Source organism: Saccopteryx bilineata, chromosome 5 (genome assembly GCF_036850765.1).
Source record: "Saccopteryx bilineata isolate mSacBil1 chromosome 5, mSacBil1_pri_phased_curated, whole genome shotgun sequence".
NCBI classification, from domain to species: domain Eukaryota; kingdom Metazoa; phylum Chordata; class Mammalia; order Chiroptera; family Emballonuridae; genus Saccopteryx; species Saccopteryx bilineata.
The window spans coordinates 59,046,060-59,065,387 of record NC_089494.1 but is presented as its reverse complement, the minus strand read 5'-3'; the positions used below and the strand labels follow the sequence as shown (position 1 = coordinate 59,065,387).

Here is a 19,328-nt window from a genome sequence, read left to right as displayed (position 1 = left end):
TGCTTCTCATCTCTCCATTCCTGTCTGTCTGTCCCTGTCTATCCCTCTCTGTTTAAAAAAAAAAAATTGAGACGTGCTATACTTTTTACTCTTTGTCATTTTTTCTGTTACTACAGTACAGTGTATAGTATAGTAAATTTATTCCTTTTCTTTTTCCTGTGGCTTAGTTGTGCTTTTATGTTCTAGATTATGATTTTACAGCTATGTTAGGATAGGTAAGTGACTTAGGCTAGGGTGTTTCAACTTATACCAAAATTTGGGTTTTATCACTGTTGTAGGAACAGAACTATGTTGTAACCTGAAGACCCCCTGCTGTATTATAATTTTTGTAGAACAACTTTTGGAGCAATAAAAGCCAAATACTGACTAATTACCAGAAAGCTGGAGAACGAGATCATCAATACCTATGGGATTTTTCTTATGACTGGTTTTCACCATTTTGCATAGGAAATGTGAATTTTCTTAATGTTGTTTAGTGAGTGTATTCTTTTTCCACCAGTAATTGCATAAAGGTGTTACTAATGAGAACCAAGCATTGACCTTCTGGGACTCATTCGTATGCCTACACATACACTCATTTTCCTGGTCTTCTTATTTTTTAAACTTTTTTTTGTCCACAGCAATGCAAAATATTATTTAACTAACCTCTCATATTTTTTTTTTTACTTTCAGATTTCACAAAATGACAAAAAATACACATTTTAACTGAGGGACTAGCATAAAGTTGCTAAGTTTTTATTTTGCTAATTACAGTTATATATATTTTTTTCAATCTACCACTCCTTTTATCACCATCATTTCACTAAAGCAGTGATTCTCAAACTTCCACCTGCATCAGAATCGCCTGGAGGGCTTGTGCAAACAGAGGGCTAGGCCCACCCGCAGAGTTGCTGAGTCAGTGGGTCTTCTGCAGGGCTCAGGACCTTGCATTTCCAACAAGTTCCCACCTGATGCTCCTCCTGCTGCTGATCTGAGGAACCACACTTTGAAAATCACTTTATTAAAGAGATTATTTCAGCAGGGAAAAAAATGATGAAAGATCATCTCAGAATAAAAGAGAATCATTTAAATTGAGTAAATTTAGCTTATTTTTCTCATTTCTCCTGAAGTCAGTGAAAGTTTCACAAATAGTGGCAGTCCTTAAAGCAACCTTTGGAAACCAGTGCCCTAGTCTGGTGTCTGATAAGGCAGCCCCTAACCAGACACATGTGGCTATTGGATGTTTGAAATATGGCTGTGCAAGGCCCTGGCCAGTTGGCTCAGTGGTAGAGTGTCGGCCTGTCATGCAGGAGTCCCAGGTTCAATTCCCAGCCAGGGCACACAAGAGAAGCACCCATCTGCTTCTCCACCCCTCCCCCTCTCCTTCCTCTCTGTCTCTCTCTTCCCCTCCTGCAGCCAAGGCTCCACTGGAGCAAAGATGACCCGGGCACTGGGGATGGCTCTGTGGCCTCTCTGCCTCAGGTGCTAGACTGGCTCTGGTCACAACAGAGCAACACCCCGGATGGGCAGAGCATCGCCCCCTGGTGGGCGTGCCGGGTGGATCCTGGCCAGGTGCATGCGGGAGTCTGTCTGACTGCCTCCCCATTTCCAGCTTCAGAAAAATACAAAAAAAAAAAGAAATGTGGCTGTTCAAATGGGGAAGTGCTCTAAGTGTAAGGTACGCACTGGATTTTAAAGATTTACTATTAAAAAAGAATGTAGAATAGTTTATTAGTAACTTTAAGTTGATCAGATGTTAACATTTTGGACATACTGAGTTAAATAAAAGTGTGACAAACAAATTCTCAGACCCCATCTGTGACGTGCTAAATCAGAATCTCTAGGGACAGAACCCAGCAATCTGTATTTTAATAAATTCTAATCCAGGTTAAGTTACAGAAGTATTTCCAGAACAGTGCTTATCAAACTTTTAATGTGCATACAAATCACCTGAGGATCTTTTAAAATTCAGATTCTATCTTGTTCAGCAGGTCAGAGGTAAAACTCAAGATTCTGCAATTGTAACAGGCTCTCACATGATACCACTCGTCTGAGCCATACATTGAACTTCAAGGATCTGGAACATTTACTTATGGAGCACTCTAACCAGTAACCATTACCATCACAGCAACACGCACATCTCCAAAACCTAAGTAGTTCACATGTCAAGGTTCCAGTCAGGCTGCTCTAAGAGAAAAGAATTGTTCTCCTCTAACAGAAGAAATTTTGTCAAGACCCTTTGAGACCTATAAATAAATGCTCCTATTTAATTGTTTGCATTATCAGACAACCTGCCATGCTCATCTAATAAGAAAGTGTGTGACTGTGTTCCTATTTTTCCAGTAGGTTAATGGTGATTCAATATATTTAGAGCTGGAAGCTACTTTCACTAAGCAGAAACACTTGAATGAAAAATGGGCATTCCAGCTACATCTCCCTTGGCAAAGTGATCCATTTAATCAGCCCTCTTGTTTATTTCTAGATAGTGAGTTTTAATCTGAGTTACTATCTGCCGATTTTAACTAAGAGAAGGCAAAGAAGATTAGGAAAGGAGAGAAAACTCTTCTCTTGAGCTGTGCTGAGTCAGTTTGTAGTTTATCCATCACTTCAAGAGGCACCAGAGACAGAGGCAGACCTGCTCAAATTCTGCCTAATTCCAAGGAGACTCCACCATACTACCAACACACAGTTGTCCTCATATTTGCAAGAGGTGTTGTATTTCTCAATTTCCTTCTCCTCTGAATCTTATTATATATTCCCTACAACTTGCTATAATAGAAGAATATAGAAAAGCAAACATATCTGCAATCGTCAGAAGGGAAAAAACCCTGCAATCCAACTGAAAACACAGAAAGTGACTATTAATTGTTTAGTTTGTATCATGCCATGTTTGTTTGTTTTTTTAATAAACCAGGTCACACTTAAGAAGTTAGAAAACATCTACTATAAAGTTTTACCAGTCATCTTTGAAATAAATTTTCATTGTTTATTGTGAGTATAGGAAGAAAAAAATAGAATTAAATGAGTGACTTTTTCATGTGATTTATTACCCTCCTTTTAGTTTTGAGAGAAACCTATAATATATGCTACATAATCCATGCTAGGTACAAGAATGTGCTATAAAATAGGTTTTTGGTATATACACACCTACATACATTTATGTATGTATATACTTTTTGTTTTTTCAACATTTATGCAGTGACCTAAAACCAATCATTAAATTCAATTTATAAAATTCTTTGTCATGAGAAGTCAGTCCACTTTATGCCTAGTCCAGATGCCATTTGAAGAGACGGTCATATAAATGCTGTGGCAATAAAATGAAAAACCTGACTATTAAGATCTGTGGAGGTTTTTTTATAAATATAAAACAACCATTTATTATCAGGATGAAGAAAGTAAAAACAAGTTCCATAAATCACTGGGTTAGTTACAATGCAGTAAAAGACTAACCCTGAGTGAACAGCAGCATTTCGCCCAATGATTTCTGGATAAATTATCTTCTTCCTTGGACTCAAATGCCTTGTGATTTTGAGTTCCTTTCTAAACAAAGAATGATAACATCTACTTTCCAGAGTTGTTAAATGTATCGAAAATAATGTGCCTAGTTCCTGAAAAAGTCAACGCTCAGTGACTGTCCTGCAAATGCAGAGCCAAATCCAAGAGGATGGGGAGGCCACAGGCGGAGCTGCAGTGCCTCAGCGCCTGCCAGTTCTGAGCCTTGAACTCTGGCTCCTCTAAGAACTGGGAGATTCTTATTTCATTTGATTAAACCACTGAAGGATTGTGTCATTTTTATACGATGGGATTTTCAGTTCATTCAGAAACCAATGCTTACTTCTGCTATGTTCCCATTATATATTTTTCTTACCTTCATAAGTACTAGCTTTGCCCATCCTTTATTTGTTTGGCCAAAAGATGATAGAGCAAATGACCTCACTATAGGGTCAGTAAGGTTCCGTGTTGAATTCATAATGAAACACCAACTCCTCTATGTGGTCCCTCCCGACTTCCCCAGGAGCTCCTCTCCCCACTCTGCACTAACTATTCTGAAAGTTCAAACACCGCCTTCTTCCAGAAGCTCCCCGAATGGCCCCCGACCCCTCCCCATCTCCCACTGCACCATCACAGTGTACAGGGAGTCATCACTCAACATGTGGACAGGTCACTGGAAACTAGGGCTTTAAACGAAACCATGCAAAATGAAACCAATTTTCCCATAAGCTAATTGCTATTAACAAGAGTTAAGTTCCTGCAGCATAATTCTAGTCACAAAAACATCATGGAACTTCTAAATAAAGACCCAAAACACTTCTCATATTAAATATTGAAATAAATGTGAGCTATACATACATTTATGAAAGGTTAATAAAAATAAGTAAAAAAAAAAAATTCTTTTCCAACCTGTTGATTCCAGTTCAGGATTGTGGGTGGCCAGAGCCTCTCCCAGCAACTCTGGGCGTCAGGAAGGAACTTCCCGGCAGAAAGCCTTTCGATCACAGGGCGCAGGCGCACACGCCGCTCAGACTGAGGCAATGTAGACACTGCCCACTTACCTCACGGGCACATCTGTAGGATGCGGGAGGAAACCAGAGGACACAGAGCAAACCTACACAGCCACGGGACCGTGGAAACTCCACACACTGGCCCCAGCCAGAATCGATGTTTTTTCTTCTCATCAACATCGTAACAAAATGACACTGAATGAAACGAATTTATTTGAGGATCTGCTGTACTCCGTCTCCTAAACTGATGGTCTTCCCGGAGACGAGTAATTATCAAATTTTATCTGAATCACCTGGAGGACTTGTTAAAACGCAGGTGCTGGGGTCCCATCTCCAGAGTTTCTGATTTAATAGGTCTGGGGGCAGCACGAGAATTTAAGAATTTGCATTTCTAACAAGTTCAGAAGGCTAATGCTTCTAATCCAAGACCCACTTTGGGAACCCCTGCTCTAGCCTACCAGTTCCTTGAGGAGAACAACCTCACTTCCCTGCATTTGGGATCCCTAGATCCTAATGCAGACTCTGACAGATGGTAAATATTCAGACAATACCTGGTAAATGGGAGAAATTGGTAAATTAATGCATCCCTTGTCATTTCATTTGGAGATGAAATGACAATTTGGTCTCAGAGTTCAAAAAGAACCCAAGGCACTTTTCCATTAGTATTAAGTTCCTTCTTAAGGCAGAGGGTGAATGAAGGCTGCTCTTCTGGGCTCTGAGCTACGGCACACTGACTGTCTGATATGATGAAAGCTGCCCCATGAGAATGCAAATTTTATTTTTAATATGTGAAAGCATCCCCTAGGCTGAAAGACTGTGGTTTGATTAGAGATAAAAATGGCAAACCTTCTCTTCTGTTAAATGTCTCTTTTTGATAGTATTCATATGTGAATAAGTATGAAGACAATGCCCTGGCCGGATAGTTTGATTGGTTGGAGCATCATCCCCATACGCAAAGGTTGAGGGTTCAATCCCCTGTCAGGGCACATACAGAAACAGATCAATGTTTCTATCTCTCTCTCTCTCCCTTCTTCTCTCTCTAATATCAATAAATAATTTTTTCAATTTAAATGTTTTTATTTTTCTCATAATTTAAAAAATGTGAACTTTCTGTAACTCAGCACTAGCCTTTTACTTCCAGGTGACTTCTTTGTTGAGTCTCAATTCCCTTTTAAATAATTAACTCTTGCCTGACCTGTGGTGGTGCAGTGGATAAAGCATCGACCTGGAAATGCTGAGGTCGCCGGTTCGAAACCCTGGGCTTGCCTGGTCAAGGCACATATGGGAGTTGATGCTTCCAGCTCCTCCCCCCCTTCTCTCTCTGTGACTCTCCTCTCTCTGTCTCTCTCTCTCCTCTCTAAAATGAATAATAATTTTTAAAAAAAATTTTAATAAATAAATAATTAACTCTTGTTTCAGAAAGCAGTTAGCTTTTCATCATTCTGTCTGTCTAGATAACATCCAAAGACAAATTTCATAGCGACAAGTATATGTACCCAGTGGTCACACACAATCTGAATTAAATTTATCCTGAATGCCGCGATCTCAGTGCCAGCAACGCCCCTAAGACCAAGGACAGTGGCAAGTCCAGCCTCCAGCACCGGAGGAAGTCACAGCCATCAATAAATAAATTTTTTAAATAAGAATACAAATAAGACACCGTCATTAGTAATATCTCTAGAATCATTAAATTTATTTTTAAAATGTTCCATTAAAGTTCTCTTTCCCAAAACATCCTAAATCAGGTTGACCAAATTTCCCCAATCATCTGGGAGTCTTGTTTAAAATACAGATACTCAAGGCCTTCTATGGAGTCTAAGTTCAGTAGTTATGTGATGCCCCCCTCAGTCTTTTTTAAAAGTTTCAAGTGGGACCCTGATAGTGGTCTCTTTAAATCCCCCCGGGTGATTTTAATGAGCAGCTAGGACTGAGAACCACTGCAAGAACCCAAGAAATAGTTTTCTTATGAAACTATTTTTGACCTAACAGTTTTCACCTGGAATAGGTTAGGTCATGGTGCAAAAGGCCAGGTTCTCAACCTGGAATGTGGCTTTGTTGCCCTTTGGTTTCCTGGAGGGAATAAATGTGTAAGGCATTTTTACCAAAGATCAGGTTTTGCGTCATGGCTCTATGTGGCTTGAGCTACTCCAACAATAACAATAGGGCCATTAGTTAAAAGACCTCAGGAAAAGGGGAAACTTATCACAGGATGATGACAATTACCCAATTATTCTGAACTCAAAATCCAAACCTTTAACACTTGTCTTATAGTATCAGAACCAGGAGTATACTCTGGAGAAGTAATTAACATATTGAAATCTTATTCTGGGTCAATGTCAAGGTAAAATAAAGGTAGGCTTTGGAATGCTGTGGGTAGGGCTAGGAATGGTCTTGCATTTGAGTGTGAATATGGTGGCATCAACAATTAACCTTCCACTGAAAAAAATTTTTCCTGTTTATATGCATGCTCCGGCAGGGGGAAAAATTGATGTCATTGAATATTATGTTTTGAAAAGGACTTCCTTTGTGTTGTTTACTTAAGGTGAATTATAGTTTTAATTCCAAAGGTAAGAACGTCTATAATTTTTAAGTCAAATTACTTGGAATCATACTTGCTCTCCTACCTCTCTCCACTCTCTTGCCTTCATGTCCCAAGAATAAAATTCAAGTCATCATCACACTCGGTATTGGCTAGCCAGGCGATGTGAGGTCTGAGGCCCTTCGGTTTATTAAATTGTTTAATCTGAGCACTAATTTTTACTATAGTGTAATAAAAATAAATGTTTTCCAAAATGAACAGTAAACAAAAGTAGAAAAGAACACAGGCTTCTAGAACACACACACATGGGGACTTTACAGCTAAGAAGTCATTTTGCTAAAAAAGTAAATACTGTTGTTAAGTGCCATTTGTTATTAGCACAGCTCCAGCACACGGGAGTCGCCAGATAAATGTTTGATGACAGTTTTCTTTCAGTAACTGCCCATGTCTTTCATAAAACAATTACCTTAAAAAGAAATTGTTTCTTACAAAAGAATGATTTGAGGAATGAAAGGCTGCAAATGTGAAACTAAAGTTCATTGAACTTTTAATAAGAATTTCAAGCACAATAAAGATTTTACACTCAAATATATTACAAAGAAATAGATGTAATGCTACATTAAAAGGTTACCATACTAGGTTTATTTGCCTCTGTCCCCTTTTTTCCCATTCCCAAAGCCATAGCCTCCCCTTTAAAAAGGACCAACCAGGTCTGAGATCCATGTAATAGTCCCCATTTCTATATCTGCAAAGTCTTTGGGTATCATTTGGTCCCCTGAACCCTACTGTTGATGATGGGAGCTTGGGCTGCACCTGCTGAGGGAGGAAGGCACTGAGCAGGCTCGAGTCTCTGCTAGGTTCCCCTTTACACCTCCCTCAAATTCATCCTTAATAACTTCTTGTGTAGGACGTAAGAGAGTTGTGATATGCAGAAAAACCTATACCAAGAAAGCAGACATAAAAAACAACCTCCCTCTCTCCTATCATCTAGATTCATGTGGCTACTTAAATTTGTTACATTCGATAATATTTAAAATTCCATTCCTCAGTTGCACTAGCCACATTTCAAGTGCTCCACAGCCATCTGTGCCCAGTGGCCACCATATTCAACAGCACAGACCTGGAAAGAGCTATTGGACAGCACTAGTCTCCAGAGGGCATGGTGAAGGAGGGCAGAGATGTTTCCGGTGCCAGTAGAAGTGCCAATCAAGAAGGAGAGAAGGAAGAAATGCAGCAGTCCCCTACTTCTCAGAAAATGTTTCATCCTACCAAATCCACCCCATTTTTCTTCCCTCTTAGGTTCCAGCCTTTCTCCTCAAATCTTTCCCATATTTCCTGAGCACAGAGGAGGAAGGGGGTGGTACTTTGTGAGAGATGTTAAAGACAATTAAAACAAAAACCAGTGAATACACCTTGATTTAAAATGTGGTGCTATGCCTGCTGTTGTCCTGCTCTCCTGCACAGTAAGCCAGCAAGTTACTCTTGTAATACCGCGAGGCTCAGTGAGGACAACTTATTCGGTTACAATTGTTTCTGTCATACAATCATCAGACTGGTTGGTATTTGGAATTCATACTCATGCTGCCTCAATAGCCTTGGTGGTTTAATTTCAAAGCTTTAAGTAATACTTTTCATATTGCTAAAGACTGACCTTGCCACTCCTTTTAAATAAAAACCTGATTGGCAACAATCTCACATACGGGGGATTGGCAAAAGTAGGTTTATTGTTGTAATACAAATAAATAATATAATTAATAAATAATAATACAAGAATCTACTGTGTTTTGCATACTCACAACTGTAAACCTCCTTTTGCCCAACTGGTATGTTAAAATATAGAAGAATAACTAATAATAGTGAAGTCATCTTTCCTTTCATTTGTGAAAAGCACAACCCTTTTCTTTCTAACACACATGGATGGAGCAGAAGGGACTGACTGTAGCAGACATACGTAAAATTCCCCAATACTCAGCTATTTTCCATTTTAGGGACACAAAGGCTATAATTCTCCCATCCCCTTGAATTTAGCTATGGCCATATAATTATTTCTTACCAATACAATGAGGGCAGAAGTGAAGTCCATCACTTTCAGGAAAAAGCATTAACTACCAGTTCTTGACTTTATGCTTCTTCCTGCTTTGATGAGCTTTGAATTATTACCCAGGCAGGTCACATCTTGAGATGGTGAAATCTCCATCTCTCTAAGAGATGACTACCTAGAGCAGAATTCCCCACCCATCTACACACCATCTACATTGGACGTGAAGGGTGAGCAAGAAATAAACCTTTCTTGTTTTAGCCACTGGTACTGGGGTTATTTTTATTGCAAGCACGACTAGCCTATTCTGACTAGCAGCACAAACCGTTTCCAGCACAGCCTCTCTCCACTGCACAAACCATTTCCAGCACAGCCTCTCTCCACTGCACAAACCATTTCCATCCAGCACAGCCTCTCTCCACTGCACAAACCATTTCCAGCACAGCCTCTCTCCGCTGCACAAATCATTTCCAGCACAGCCTCTCTCCGCTGCACAAACCATTTCCAGCACAGCCTCTCTCCGCTGCACAAACCGTTTCCAGCACAGCCTCTCTCCACTGCACAAACCATTTCCATCCAGCACAGCCTCTCTCCGCTGCACAAACCATTTCCAGCACAGCCTCTCTCCACTGCACAAACCGTTTCCAGCACAGCCTCTCTCCACTGCACAAACCATTTCCAGCACAGCCTCTCTCCACTGCACAAACCGTTTCCAGCACAGCCTCTCTCCGCTGCACAAACCATTTCCAGCACAGCCTCTCTCCGCTGCACAAACCGTTTCCAGCACAGCCTCTCTCCGCTGCACAAACCGTTTCCAGCACAGCCTCTCTCCGCTGCACAAACCGTTTCCAGCACAGCCTCTCTCCGCTGCACAAACCGTTTCCAGCACAGCCTCTCTCCGCTGCACAAACCGTTTCCAGCACAGCCTCTCTCCGCTGCACAAACCGTTTCCAGCACAGCCTCTCTCCGCTGCACAAACCATTTCCAGCACAGCCTTTCTCCACTGGCATAACAAACTGTTACTGTTATTTAGAGATACAAAACCAGATTTTACTGTATGTTGGTCAGTTAAACACCTTTTGAAGTGTCATGAACGATTAATTACTTTTAGGGCTTTTCCTCAAAGTGAGTTTCTCATAAAACTCCATCATGATGTACCATGGATATAATCACACATGAACACAGCATCCCCCATGTCCCAAAGCTGGCCTTTCAGTACTTCCACGTGAATTCTTCTCTGACACTTCCCTCTGGGCCCACGAGATTAGGCCTCTACAGCAGCACAAGACACAGCACTGCTGCTACTCAGAGACAAGAAAGTAAAAACCCCTGAGAAGAAGGAATCATGTATGGCTCATCTAAATGTCCCCAGTGTGTAGCTCATTACCTGAGAGTGAATACCTAGTGACTATTTGAGTGCAGAATAAATTGACAGATATAGTTACAGGTTTGTTCATAAACTTCTTTGGCCCCCTTTTATCCCCTTCTTTCACCAATTATCTCAAATAAATACACAACCCTCTAAAAGAAAAATAATGTACCTATTATACAATCCAGCTTCAAGGCAAGTCCCTGAATGCCCCATCCTGCCATTGAAATTGTATTTATATACATTGTGATTAAATTCCCAACCTTTGGAATGAGACAACCTCAATTTGAATTCTGACTCTACTACTTGCTGGGATTATGATCCTGGGCAGGTTGGTAAACTTATCTAGGCCTCGGTTTTCTCATCTGCAAAACAGAAATATAAACCATACCTCTCTCACAGGCTTGTGAGCATTCAATGACCACAAAGGGCTAAGCACAGGGCCTGATACAGACTCAGCTCTCCGTGTTAGATCTAAAGTTTCACTGCAACCAAGGTGGTCATCAGTCAAGCAGCAAAATCTTCTTAACAAAACCCCCAGGCGACTCGCATGCACATGAATGTTTAGAAGCACTGCTCTAGAGTGTTTTCTAGTTACAACATTCCCTAATTTAAAATAATTTTTTAAAATGTGAACAATCTGGCCTGACCAGGTGGTAGCACAGTGGACAGAGTGTCACACTGGGATGCGGAGGACCCAGGTTTGAGACCCCGAGGTCGCCAGCTTGACCACGGGCTCATCTGGTTTGAGCAAAAGCTCACCAGCTTGGACCCAAGGTCGCTGACTCGAGCAAGGGGTCACTCGGTCTGCTGAAGGCCCACAGTCAAGGCACATATGAGAAAGCAATCAATGAACAACTAAGGTGTCGCAACGAAAAACTGATGATTGATGCTTCTCATCTCTCTCCGTTCTTGTTTGTCTGTCCTTGTCTATCCCTCTCTCTGACTCTCTCTCTGTTCCTGTAAAAAAAAAAAAAAAGTGAACAATCTGTCTTTCTGGAAGTTGCTAGAAGTAAGTCTGCTTAAAGCAATGGTTCTTCACCCTCACTGTGCACCAGAATCCCAGGGTGAACTCTTAAAGAAATCACATAAACCTAGCCCAACCCCACCCCGACCCTCCTAGGGATTCATCCTGTTGATCATGCGTGGGTGGAACCTAGGTATCCTTTTTTTTTTTTTTTTTTTTAGAAAGCTTCCCACGTGACTCTAATAAGATCAAAACCCACCACCAACTTAAAGAGAACATTAAATTCTGACAAGGTTTTCATGTGACTTAGGCTTACCAGGAAAAGAAACTAGGTCAGAGGAAAGAAGCTAATTTGTAACTTGAGGAAAAGATTCCAGTCAGCCTTGCCAGGGTTTAGAAGACCTCCACTGTCCTTCCCCAGGCTATGGTGGCCTGCCCTAGTCCTTCACTGCCCTTTTCTCAAGTCTGGAGCGAGCTGCTTTGACCCCAGCCTGGTCCCTCCCTCTCTGCCCCACCCTGTCTGCCTCAGCCCCAGCAGCAGCTCTCCGTGGTGCAGACGTGCAGACGCTAGCCGGTCGTCCAGACTAGACTCCTCGGGGCCTCCCCACTCCTCACCCACGTCCTATGTTTCTGACCCAGGGCTGGCCTTTGATCCAGGTCTTGATCAGAACTAGAAGAGACTTTCTCAAGGCCACGGATTTAAAGAAGAAAAACCAAAAACCCTTTCCCCAAAAACAGAAGACTTGGGGGGCTAGGGAGGCACGCTCACCTGCTTGAAGAATGTGGAAACCAGCCTCTCAGAGCTGAAACTGCAGGCAGTTATGCCTCAATCTTCCCCATTTCCACTCCAACTATTTTGGCAGTAAAATATCTAGCAACAGAGAAGAAAATTAGATAATTAAATGTCTTAATTGTGCTTTTTAATTTCGAAATTTTTTAACAAAAGCTCTGACATTGACCTGAGTTAGAAAACACCAATTTTAAACTTGATCCTGGCCCTGGCTGGTTATCTCAGTGGTAGAGCATCAGCCCAGTGTGTGGATGTCCTGCGTTTGATTCCTGGTCAGGGCACACAAGAAGTGACCATCTGCTTCTCCACCCCTTCCCCTCCATTCTCTCTCTCTCTCTCTTTCTCTCTCTCTCTCGCCCTCCCTCTGTCTTCCTCTCCTACAGCCATGGCTCGACTAGTTCAAGGACATCACCCCAGACATAGAGGATGGCTCCACCTCAGGTGCTAAAAATAGCTCACTTGTAAGTATGGCCCCAGATGGGCAGAGTATCAGCCCCAGATGGGCAGAGCATCGGCCCAGACAGGGGTTGCTGGGTGGATCCTGGTTGGGGCACATGCATAAATCTATCTCTTTATCTCCCCTCCTCTCACTTGGAAAAGAAGAAAAAACGAAAGAAAGAAAGAAAGAAAGAAAGAAAGAAAGAAAGAAAGAAAGAAAGAAAGAAAGAAAGAAAGAAAGAAACTTGCTCTTATCAGTTAAATCATGGTTTAATAGCACTAATTCTTAGTACAGTGGGAGGTCATTTAAGGGTTTCAGCAAAGATCAAACATAATCTCACTTGCATTTTTAAAGCCCTTTCTTGTATGTAATAAATAAAATGCCAGGAGCCAGAAGGCAGGGAAAACTGTTAGGAAGTTACCTCAGGGGTCCAGGCAAGAGATGGTGGTAAACTGGACTTGCGTGGTAACAGCGGAGGGTAACAGAACTGGACAGGTTCAAAAGCGATTTGGGGGGAGAAATAACAGGACTTATTGATTAATTAGATTAGGTGGGGGAAGAGGGAGAAATCAAAGATGACTCCTAGGTTTCTGGCTTAAACCTCTAAAATGGACCACTTCTGGAATGGGAAGGACTAGAAAAGACAACGTTTTTGGCAGACCCAATGAGGTGTTCAGACAAGAACCCCCCAGCAAGAAGTAGAAGAGGCAAGTGGGGCCGGCATGTGGAATATCAGAGGAGGCAGGTGCCTGGCCGACAAGCAGGAGAAGCTAGCTTCAGAGCAGATCTCCAGATTTGCATTAAAACTTTATGATATTTTTCAGAGAATAAAATTAGACTCTAGTATGGGAGAAAAAAATAAGGGCCCAGGTATAGCAATGGATGGAGAGCTTGGGAACCAGCCATAAAGTAAGGACTCTGATCCTGTAGGCCAGGTTCCAGGGCAAGATGAGAGCAGCAGTAAAGGTCCTATTTTCTGAGATATATTCCCACAACATAGCATAGTGTTTGCCCGTGGTAGACACTACAAGATTTGTTAAATGGCTGTATTTAATGAATAAATATTTATATAATGTTTACTATGTACCAAACACAAGTCTAAGTGCACTACAATATTAATTTGTTTAATCCTCACAATAACCCTATGACATAAGAACCACAATTCTTCCCATCTTTCAGATAAGAAAGCCAAGAAATGCCAAATTAAGTAACTTGCCCAGAGTCATACACTAAGTAATGGCAGAGCCAGGAGTCAGTCCCAGAGTTTGTGTTCTCTACCACCATGCCACCCTATAAATAAATAAATAAAGCTGGAGATACTTCCTTTATTAAGATAGAGATTTTCCAAAGCTTTCATGTTTAGGCTGTTGCAAAAAAAGTGGTACGTTTAAAGCTGTTGCTGAGATCAAAGCCAGGTGAGTCTGAATACACCTTACATACCCTGTGCTGCCACCACTAATGAATTCTCATATTAGACTTGGAACATATCTTAGAACATATAAAAGCAACACTACCAGGATGACATACACTCCTTTTTTTAACTTGAGTGTGTTTGGATTACCATCTATCCCTTTTACTCCTTTCCACTCTAAAATTAGGATATATCCCCTAATTTTTGTAAGCAGTATATATACTCCAATGGATTTGCTACATGAACTAAATTTGTCTGAATCCTTTTAAATTATGTTGTGTTATTTTTTTGTGGCTGTTTTAAATTTATGTAGATGACATTATGTTAAAGATATCACTCTTCTCTACATTTTCATTGAACACTATTTTTTAAATCAGATGTTACTGTCAATCCATATTGCTTCTGTTATAAAGTATGCTCTACCACATTTCTTTTACTTCATTGATTTTAGAGGGAAGAAGAGAGAGTGAGAAAGAGAGAGAGAACCATCAATTTGTTTTTCCATGTATTTATGCATTCATTGGTTAATTTTTGTATGTGCTCTGACCAGGGATCAATCCCACAATGTTTGTATTGGAATGGCACTCTTAACCAACTCAGCTACTTGGCCACTGCCTCCATCACATTTCATTCATTCACTCCTTTTGTGATGGACACGTAAGATGTCTCAAATGGCCTGCTACCACTAACAAGACTATGGTGAACTTTATTTTGTGTATCCACTAATGAACTTATGAAAGAACTTCTCTGGAATATATACCTAGGAGGGGGCATAAGACATCTACCAACTTTACCTAAATATTGACAGATTGCTTTTCAGAATGGCTATACAGTCCAGACTCCCACCATCAGTAGTACATGGGGTTCCAATTACCCACATCCTTGCCTATACTTGTTATTACCCACCTTTTAATTTTGCCAGTTGGATGCGTGTGAAATGATAACTTATTTAAATTTGCTTTCTTTGATTACTGATAAGGTTCATCATTTGCTTACAGTACTTTTATTAGATTTTTCCTTACAAAAGTAAGAAATGTAAGTATATTCTTACAAAAATAACCCATTTGTATCTTTTGACCATTTCACTGTTGAATTTATCTTTGTCATGTTGATATACAGATCATTATGTATTCTTTATATTACTTATTTGTTGCTTTTAAACATTGCAAGTATCTTTTCCCAGTCTATCATATGTCAATCACATTTATCTATGAACTTTCTACATTTTCTAGGGCAAATAATAGAAACTTTCAGTAAAATGACATTCTCTTTCCTTTAATGAAAAATGGGAAAATGTGAAGGCATTTAGCTTTCATAATTGCAAAACCATCCCTTTACCAAACCATGAGACTCAAGGACTAAAGAGACAGCCTGAGAAATACATTTGAAGTTCTAGTTCCCAGATTAAGATTAAGGTGATAAAAGAACGCTTTTGGTATGTTCTATTATTAAACTGAAGCCATTTTTTATTTTTCCCCACCTTGTTCCACAAAGGATCTGAGGAAGCTTACAAGAAAACAAGCAATAAAACTGAAAAATATAAATAACAAAAAAAGAAAAATCAGGAACAAGGAAAATACACAGCAGAATAGAAGGTCAAGACCAGGAGGAAACTAAGAATGCAGATATGTAGGCCACAGGGTCCTACAAAGTTATTAATGTTGAGCCAAAAATGTGGCTCTGAGCTTCTTGGCAACCAAAGGGAAAAGGGAAAAGGGAATGCAATCAGGCACAGTCAACCATACTCTGTTTGTTGATAAGAAAACATACAAGTTCCTCAGAGGAAGATAATCTTTTCTTGACCTTAAATTCAAAAAAGAGTTCCTCAGGTGGGCTTCGTATTGGGGACAGCTTCCTCCTTGACATCTCTGCAGTAAAAACAGTAGTGTCTTGTTTCTTGCAACGTCTCTCAGTGAAAGCTAGCGGCCACCAAACATAATCAATTAAAACATGGAAAGTATCCCAGTCTCTTACCTACTAATTAAACATGAGAAGAAGGAGATGTGGAAGAGAGAAGAAGACAAAAAAAAAAAAAGTCCATCCACGCATGAACTCTTTGAGAGCTCAATTTAGTATAAGAATCAACCCAAAAGCAACTGGAAGAATTAACGATGTATTAGTTAAGATAATACCAGCTGCTGAAACAGAAACCCCCGAAAATCTCGTGGTTGAATACTAAATTTTGGAAATTTGGAAATAGCTCTTTATTTCTTTTATTCTATTATAAAGCCAAAATGAGAGAGAACTAGCCTCCTTCCATCTCAAGGCCTGCCATACTCCAACATATGGGAAAAGAACACAGGACCATGTGTGGCGGGCAGCAGGTGGGGTGCGATAGGCCAGGCCTGGCAAAGAGAATACCTCACTTCTTCTGGTTAGACCTTAGAACACTCTCAGACACAAATTATCAGTTATATCTTTCAAACATTTCTTTATAACTTCTATTTTCCAAACTCAGAGTTCAGCAAATTATAGGCCAAATCTACTTCTCTGCCGATTTCCATGTAATCCACGAGGTAAGAATGATGTTTCCATTTTTTAGTGGTTGAACAAAAAAAGTCAAGTAGAATAATGTTTTGCAACATATGAAAGTTATATGAAATTCAGATTTCAATATCCATAAATAAAGTTTTATTGAAACAAACCACTCATTTATTTATATGTAGGGCTGCTTTTGCACTGCTACACAAGAGCAGAGTTGAATTGTTGCAACAGAGACCATCAAGACTGAAAAAGACAAAAATATTTTTTAACTGACCATTTGTAGAAAAGGTTGGCCAACTCCTGCTTTAAACTGGTGAGTGAAACAACAGGTACTTCTGAGCAGTGACCCAAAACACAACTATTCCTGATTGGTGGTTGATCTGAATCTATAGGCATTAGTGATCAAATGAGCTGATGGTAAAATCAGTACCTTTCTTGAACACTGAGGAGTCTAAACAAAATTCTGGCCATAGGAACTTTGCAGAGTTGGACCAAGGAATACCTGCAGGCAAAGCCAGAATTTGTCATAAGGAGTATTTCTGGATCCATACTAGTTCAAAAACAAAAGATTAATTAGCCATTTTTAGATAAGCAAGTAAAGCAACAGGTGGTTTCCAAACACTTGATTTGAAGATTTGTTTTACAAATTTCTCAAATAAGAAAGCATTTCTTTAATAGAATTGTTAGATATTACATTAGCATGGTTTGTTTTTAAATAACTTAAATTTTAAATTCTTAAATAATTTATCATTTTGTTATAGAAAGGATACTATTTTCTGAGAACTATAAATACTTTACTTCCAATGGTGAAAGGGTAAAGAATAAGGGTAAATAAATGGCTAAGAATCCTATTTCATAAACCCAAATATCAAGGCATTTATAGGTAGTTTCCTGCTGATTATGTTAGCATAACTTTCTTTGTTTCTTAATAACTCCCAAACTAGATCAAGAACAAAAGTAACTCCTTTTTACCAGAATGTCTGGTCAACCTCAAATATTAAATAATAGCATTCCTTTCTACTGAAGTTCACAGGGACTATGTACTGCTTATATATACACAGAGCAGTTTAAGACTTTAAGAAAGAATAAAATGTACCAACATATCAAAATAAGCTTTAAAAGAGAACAGCATACCATTGTGTAAATGTACCACGGCTTTTTTATGTACTCATCTACTGATAGGCATTTGGGTTGTTTCCAGATCTTGGCTATTGTAAATGACATCACAATGAACATAAGGGTGCATATATTCTTTCGAATTAGTGCTTCAGGTTTCTTCACCATACAATACTACTCAGCCATTTATGAAGGAAATCTTACCTTTTGCAACAGCATGGATAGACCTGGAAATTATTATGCTAAGTGAAATAAATCAGTTGGAGAAAGACAAATACCATATGACTCACTTATATGTGTGATCTAATTAACAAAATAAAATGATAAACAAAAAAAAACAAAGGCATGGACACATGGAACAGACTGACAGCTGTCATGGGGGAGGGGTCTAGATGAAAGAAGGTGAAAGGATTAAACAAACAAGCAAAGAAATAAAAAAAATAGCCTGACCTGTGGTGGCACAGTGGATAAAGCGTCGACCTGGAAATGCTGAGGTCGCCAGTTCAAAACCCTGGGCTTGCCTGGTCAAGGCACATATGGGAATTGATGCTTCCAGCTCCTCCCCCCTTTCTCTCTCTCCTCTAAAATGAATATATATATATATATATATATATATATATATATATATATATATATATATAATACAAAGACAGAAACAACAGTGTGGTGATAGCCAGAGGGAAGGGGGGTGAAGGTAGGTAGAGGTGGACAAAGGAGGAATAAATGGGGATGGAAAGACTTTGCTTGGGGTGGTGGGTGCATGATGCGGTGTGCAAATGATGTTTTGTGGGGTTGTACACTTGATGCCAGTATGGTTTTGTGAACCAATATCACTCCAATAAATTCCATTTTAAAATAAGAATTCCAAAAGAAAAAGAAAACCTCAGTATTGATGTCAATTTCTTTCCTTCCCTTTGAGCATCACAGTGACATAAGCATAAGCCTCATCACAAAGGTTTCTTTAGCCACTGTGGTCATCCGGACCATGCAAAGCTTGCAGTACTGGGAACCCTGGGCTAGCTGAGACCAGGAAGCCCAGAATTTGGGGATTACCTCAGAGATCATTGTTTCAGAATCTGAGATCAAACCCCTTGTTTTATATAAGAGGAAGCTAAGCACAGAACGGGTAAAGAGGCTCACCCAGGACACAGCCAGCAATCACAGCAATGGCATTAGGATCCATCTGGCCCATTTCCCATCCCTCAGTTCTCCGACACCGCAACTCCTCCTCCTGTGCACTGGCTCTCTGGAGCCCTCAGTTTGCTGACCCAAGCAAGGTTCACCTAGGTTTATATGGGACCTATACAGCAGAGAGGCCTTGTCGGCTCTTTAATCCTTTCACCTTCTTTCATCTAGGCCCCTCCCCTCTGACAGCCAGAAGATCCCACAAGGCCTTTTGTAAGAGTTGAGTTTACCTTGACTCTCGGGCCTAAGGCTCAGATGTCTTTCACCTTCCTCTGCAGATTGCATTGATTAACCATGATTCTTTTCTTCCCTTCTTGCCTCCTACCTCTTTCTTCTGTCATCTTCCTTGCAGATTATTCTTTGGTGCTGTAACAGATGATGCCAACAACTACACAACTATACAACCGTTAGAGAACGTGAGCAGACACACCACCCTGACCTCACTACACCACAGAGCTGTGTGAAAATCCAGGATGTGCCTATAGATTTATTTCTGCTAATCCAAT

General features: G+C 40.1%; 1 pseudogene; it reads right to left on the bottom strand.

Moving 5' to 3' along the window:
* Positions 1–5,615: 5,615 nt before the first annotated feature.
* The window catches only part of LOC136306479 (NADH dehydrogenase [ubiquinone] 1 beta subcomplex subunit 1 pseudogene), a 40,226-nt pseudogene continuing 26,513 nt past the window's right edge, over positions 5,616–19,328 (bottom strand).